The 6,484-nt window shown below is 38.1% G+C and overlaps 1 protein-coding gene across 7 annotated transcripts in view; it reads right to left on the bottom strand.

Annotated features, from left to right (window-relative positions):
* Positions 1–6,484, bottom strand: part of GDAP1 (ganglioside induced differentiation associated protein 1) — a 39,279-nt gene that overhangs the window by 26,666 nt on the left and 6,129 nt on the right. For 2 of the 7 annotated variants that reach the window (XM_026056271.1, XM_026056270.1), the window contains exon 2: positions 4,292–4,538. The exons of 3 other annotated variants lie outside the window; for them this stretch is intronic. The gene's annotated coding sequence lies outside the window, so the exon portion shown is untranslated. Of the gene's footprint in view, positions 1–1,523; positions 4,539–6,155; positions 6,424–6,484 lie in introns of those variants that run through there. 2 more of the 7 variants (XM_026056273.1, XR_003251989.1) reach the window with 2 other exon arrangements.

Raw genomic sequence — 6,484 nt, forward strand, 5'->3', positions numbered from 1 at the left:
TTATCAGAGGAATTAAGATCTCAAAAATGCTACACAATTTTTACCAAAACATACATCCAGGTAAAAGAGAGAGATGCTTTGCATGTCACTGAGAAAACATGAAACAATCCTAATTCTCATGTGGCACGACACCATGTCAGAGAGCAATACAAACACTCCAAACAGTAGGAAAAGCTTCAGTCAGACCTCAGATCTCCTCAGGCCACCGGAAAATCTTTAGGACACATCACAGGACTCAAGAGCTTTGGGTGCTCCTGCTAATTGCTCAAAGCACAGAACATGTTGAAAATGGTGGACTTCAACAACCAAGGGAGAATGCTACACCAAGATTACAATGCAATGTTCTCTGCTGTTATCCAGCAGAGAAGTGACTATATCAAATTTGGAATAGCCTTTCCTTTTGAGCAACAAGGAAAAACTGAGTGAGAATGCAAGAGTAGAGGGCAACTTGGGTGGCAGGTCATAGAAAAATATTGTTTGTAATTCCTAGGAAAGAGAGAATAGAATTAAAACACAAGAGGTGAACTGTAAAGCTGCCAGCTTTTCTGGACTCTTTCAATTGCATTAGGGCAACTGTTTGTATAACTGCTCTGTGAATAGTATAATAAAATGATTCAGCTTTAAGAACAACAAAAAAATCTTTTTGCTGGATTATTTTTAAACTGGATTGGTTCCCTGATCCAAATCACAGCTCACTGAAGAAACAGTTGTGCTGGCAGCATGGAGGGCTGAGGGGCATGAGAATAACTCAAGCCAGTGTCAGCCAGGACTTTCTCGTGAAAACCACAATCTTAGAGGTGCTCTCCACTAGATTTTATTTTATACTAAACTCCAAAGAGTGATCTGTGTTCTCAAAGAAATAATGGGAAGGGCATAAACACAAACTATCTCAATATGCGTGAAAAAAAGGCATGTAGCATGAGACAAACTTGACTAAATCAAGAGCTCTTCAATGATCCTGAAACACTAGAAGGAAGTATATGGAAGTAGAAAGTAGGTCAAATTGCTAAAGGAAGAATATTAGAGAATAGCGCAAGTATGTAGGGACAAAATCAGAAAGGCCAAAGCACGGAATGAAATACGGCTAGTAATGGTCAGAAAAGGAAACGACAGTCTAGTAGTAGCAGGGGAGGGTCAAGGAAAGAGTTGTTCCACTGCTCCGAGGGGAGGGAAAGCTATCGATCTGACGCTGAGATAATCCAAAATGTTAAATGCTTTTTTTGTTTCAGCCTTCACTGAAAAGTTTAACTGTGATTACACAGCTGGCACAGTTACCAGGAACTGTGCACATGGAAAAGAGATGTATGTATTTTGACTTCAGTAAAGCTTTTGATGTTAGTTAAATATGATCACCACAGGTAAAACTGTGGCGAGAGACTACACTTTGTTTACAGTTACTAAATAGTACTTATTAATTATTCATTCCCACACCTGAAGGATGTATCAAATGTTAAATCTGTACTGAATTCTATAACATTCAACACTTTCTTTAACAACTTTGATCTCGGAAAAAAGTTCACTACCTGTATAAAATAGGGAGGAGCTGCAATACAGGATTAGAATTCAAAACAGACTTGACAGCCTGGAGGAGTTATCTAAAAAAAAAAAAAAAAAAAAAAAGTTCAAGTGAATGTGTATTGAGTGCAACTCAACTGCACTAAAATGGGAAGCAACTGATTAAGCAATATTCTGTGGGAAAGGATTAGGACAATAGCAGAACAAACTGATAACTAGTCAAAACATCATCAGCATAAAAGAACAGCATCATTTGGGAGGCACATGGAATTACGTTACTCTAATATAGTCAAATATTAGCTAGAGTAGTGTATTTTGTTTTTGAAATCATACCTCAACAAATACATAAAGTAACTAGAGAAAGTCCAGAGAAGAGCAACAGTGACAGTTAGAGGTCTAGGAGGAAAAAATGAAAGATCTAGACTACTTAGTCTAAAGAGAAAGGCTAAAGGAAGACATGATGAAATATCTTCAAACACTCATGAGTTTGCTGGAAAGAGGAGAGCAATAAACTTTTTCCTATGTTCCCTGAGGAAGCAATAGACTTAAACTGCAGCAGTTGCAGGATTCAAATTAGCATTTAGGAAAAACTTGCTAGTGATAAATCTGATCTGAAGGTCTTTTCCACCTTTAGAATTCTCTGGATGGTAATTTAGGGTAAAACACACCGCAGTGATGGTGCACTTTTCTTCAAGTCAAGCATTATAAACCAAACATATTTAGAGTTAAATAAAAAGAAGAGTAGATTAAGGTATAGTAAGGCACTCTTATTTTTGTCCTGCAGACATACAAAGGTTTAAAAAACCCTAAATCTTAACAAGGATCAGAAATAATATTTCATATTTTCTCATAATTTCATAAACATTCATAATCAAAACACTATTGCATATCATAATTATAACACAACCTAATATTTTTGTACATTTAAAAAAAATCATTACAGTACAACTTATTTGCATGGAGAGTTCTGTCACTATTAAAATCACTTCAGAAACTAAGATGATCAATGTAGATGCATTTCTTTAAAATCCCACCTTCATTTAAAATCTAATTCACTTACTTAGAACACTGAAGAAAATAGAAGTCTGGGTACAGAACACATTCATCTTGTTTTAAAGCTAGAAAACAATTGGTGTTTTTGTTTTTATAAGCTTTATGAGCACTTTTACTAAGCAAATAATAACTTTGTATTCACTGAGTAAGCAAAGTATGTTTGGAATTAAATTTGGTGTCTTTCTGGCTAGATCCTGGTTTCAAGTGCAAGGTAAAACTCACATTTGCCTATGCAGCTAGGAACACTAGTTTCGTAACACAGTGTTTCTCAAAATAATAGTAGGAATTTCCTCTTTTGCAAAAAATCCTGTAGAGTTACAGTATTCACAGCAAGTTCTTTGAATTGCCAGTTTAGTAAGAAAAAGTGAAATGTTCCTTTCTATAAGTAAGGCAACATAATTTGTATAAAAATACAGTCAGAACTACATTTATAAATTTGTTAATTTAGATTCCAGACATAAAAGCTGGCATTAACTTTGTGGCTGTTCAAATGGAACCAAGAAGGAATTTTCTACTTGCCTTTGAAACTTCTATGTTGTGGCTTTTGTACTACCTTTACTTCTCTATTCTGCCTCCTACGCTACAGTCCTCTGTGTGAACTCCTCCGGTACAATGTGTGCGGCTCCTGTAGCTCATCAGTTAAACACCCTGCCTCTGTTCTGCAGAGCACTTAAGAACATTCTTCAGAGCTTTGCTTTATTTGAGCACAGATATCTTGCAAATTTTCATTTAAAGCTCATGTGTAGTCCCACTGAAGTAAATGGGATTACTTAAGTACTTAAAGTAATTCCCTGCTGAATCAGGCTTTTAAGGGTAAGAATAAATGTGCCTAATTTTTATTCATGCATCAGATATCTATCAGATTAATAGTTTAAACTCAGCAGTTTGTATCTAGTTAATATTAAATCACTAGAGTTTAGTATCTCTACCTGCTGCATCTAACCTCCCTGCATCAAGGGCCTTTATAAATATAACCCTGCAGCACAGTTTTTGCATACATACAGTGTAAGCATGTCATCAGACCCAATGCCGTGAAGATTTACATAGTAACCGAACCACACAAAGTAAACTTTCTCTGATCAATATAAGACAAAAATAGCTCTCCATTGTAAAAAATAAACAAACTGTACCTGGACTTTGTATTTTCTGAATGTTACTTATATCAAAGTCCTCAGAAAAGAACTCCTGTAAGGAAGATTTAAAAATAGTAGAAGCAATTATATTTATTTTGGACACAAAAGGTAAACACATTTTTCTACCTATAACCGTTTGCTGCCTGCATACTATGGAGTTTTAGAACTATTTGGCAGCTTGATACTGGGAGGAAGTGTCCAAGGAAACAAAACAGGCAGATCTAAGGTACTTAATGAACACACACTACACACTGCATATAATCATTACCTACAAACTGGCGAGAGCAAACACAAAATGTCATGAACTCAAGTTGAGGCTCATCAGTGCAAAATCTGTCATCAAAAAAATCTACAACCTCATCAGCAATGAGACACTCAAGACTTCTTACATCATCAAGACCTGGCTGAGTGATGCTGTAAGTTCCATGTGAACCACCTTTATCCTCAAATTTATCAAAATTTATCCCCTGTGGAAAATCTAATAAGAGAAGGCTGGCAGTAATGAATTCATCTTGTCATCAAGCATCAAATCCAAGATAACTTAATTTAAATAGACCTGGAAATATATACCACATGTGAAATTACCATACATTTTAGGCTCTTTGCAGGTCAATAAGATGACACCCACTGACACCTCTGTGATAACAGAAGAATAGATATAATTCCTTCTTAGCATGTTGATAGGTCACCTCTGGTCTGTCCAATCTTGTTGGTTACATCTGGATCTGATATTAAACCTACATAATCTAAATCAAGGAAGTATAAGCGAAGGACGAAGAGGCCCTGGACAGATCCTCATTTCATTAATGCAATGGTCCAATATGTTTTAGTGCACAGCTAAAAAAAAGAAAAAAGAAAAAAGAAAAATTCAAATACAATTCCAATTCAACCATGACAGCTAATGAATCTGCTTATAGAATAATACACAGAATTACAAACAGGGGACCTCAATTATTACTTTAATGGTATACCAATATTGGCTACAGGCGTGCTGACTACAGGTAGTTCCCCCACTCCCATCTAAATCATTTCAGTCTTCTGACATTCTGTGCTGAAACACAACAGGGCTTTCCCTTGTGACAGGGCTGAGAAAATAGAAGAGACTGATGATTCAGACAGAATGAAAATAATAAACTCCTCAAATCACATACACCTTGACCACCATTTTTTCCAACCTTGTTCCTGACTAGACAAATGCAGGATATGTAGGGCATAAAACCTGATAAGCTTGAGAAGTACTAAGAGGATACTGAATTGCATCTTCTTCAACAATACCATCTACTGCAACCTTTTCAGATTTCTCCTCCAGTCTCAATAATGGCTTTCCACAAAAGCTCACATCAAGGTAAAGGTCTCAGTACTTAACTTCAGCACACTCTACAGCCTTGTCCAAAGATACATGAAAGACTGCCTAATGTCTGTGCTAAAGACACAATATTCTTTTCATTTTCCACGTTCCAAAACGATGGAACAAAATTCCAAGGCAGAAAGGGGCATCAAACACTCCCCTGTCTTCTCAAGGACAAGGTACATTTCTTTGATCTTGTCTTTTTCTCTTTGTGGGTATGTGCACAAACATGTGTGTGCACAGTCTTCTATATATTTTTAAGCAGAAGAAGAAATCCCAAAGTCCCATACTGAAACAGAAACAAGACTTCATGGCACACACTTCTCCCTCTGAGGAGATGAGAAATAACATGGGACATGTGTCAGTTATAGCACTTAACGCACTACTAGAAAGAGCTGAGATACTTTATTACTGACTGTAATGAGTATGCTATAAAAACACGGAACAGTGTTGTGAAGCACAGAGCTTGTAAACTTATTCAAGCTAAAAGGCTACGTTTAATATGTGCAAAATTTTCCTTTAATTGATGCAGTCAAAACTGCTTATTATTGGTCTGATTTTGGCATAAAATTTCTGAGGCTTAACTGCTTTAACTTCTGATGGTTTGTGTTCAAATCTTTGACTTGCAATTAAGTTTCTGCTTGTCTTCACCAGTAGTTCCTATCAACAGCTACTAAATAGCTATTGCTATTTCCCCACTTTTCCAAATCTTCTGCATCCAGATAGTACCACTCCTCATAATTTATGAATCATGCTTTTTACAAAATCCCTGTTGAAGAGAAACATTTGCTTCAGATTTTCTTCCAGTCCTGCTCTATGACTGCAACAGAACGAAAAGCTGGCTTCAGAAAAGACGCCCTGAGAGATAACCAAGAGCTTTCAATCCCTTCTCCGCTACATTTTCTCCAGTATTTCTATGCTTCCTTCTTTCTCCTGTCATTTGTCATTATATTTTTATCTGATTATCAAATATCTGGCGAAGGAGCACTTGGCAGCCCTTAAAGCCATTCAGTTTTCCAGAGGCCACGGGGCTGAAGGCAGGATGTGAGATGCCTGACAGAGCTCCCAGGAGCACTGCCCTTGAAAGGCCATTGATAAAAACTTACAGTTCCTTGTGTCCCCTGTTTCCAGACCTCAGTTTCTGCAGCCGCTGCCGGCTTGCCCCTTCGAGAAGGAGCGCTTCGCACGCGGTCTGGAGCAGGGACGAAGCACTACAGCTCGACCGTGCTCTGCAGCAGCAGCTTGAGCATAAAGCGAGCCTCGGAGAAAGACCCCGAACCAGAAGCACCCCTTGAAAGCGCTCTCCCTTCGCGTGTTGCCTTGTGTGCGCTCGCAGGTGTGCGGAGGCAGCGACCTGCTGCGCAGCCCGAGGGACGGGAGGCCTTCGGGGGGGGACGAGAAGGCGCAGCAGCGGCGAGGCGAGGCGAGGCGAGGC

This window comes from Apteryx rowi, unplaced genomic scaffold (assembly GCF_003343035.1).
Source record: "Apteryx rowi isolate R43461 unplaced genomic scaffold, aptRow1 scaffold_130, whole genome shotgun sequence".
NCBI classification, from domain to species: domain Eukaryota; kingdom Metazoa; phylum Chordata; class Aves; order Apterygiformes; family Apterygidae; genus Apteryx; species Apteryx rowi.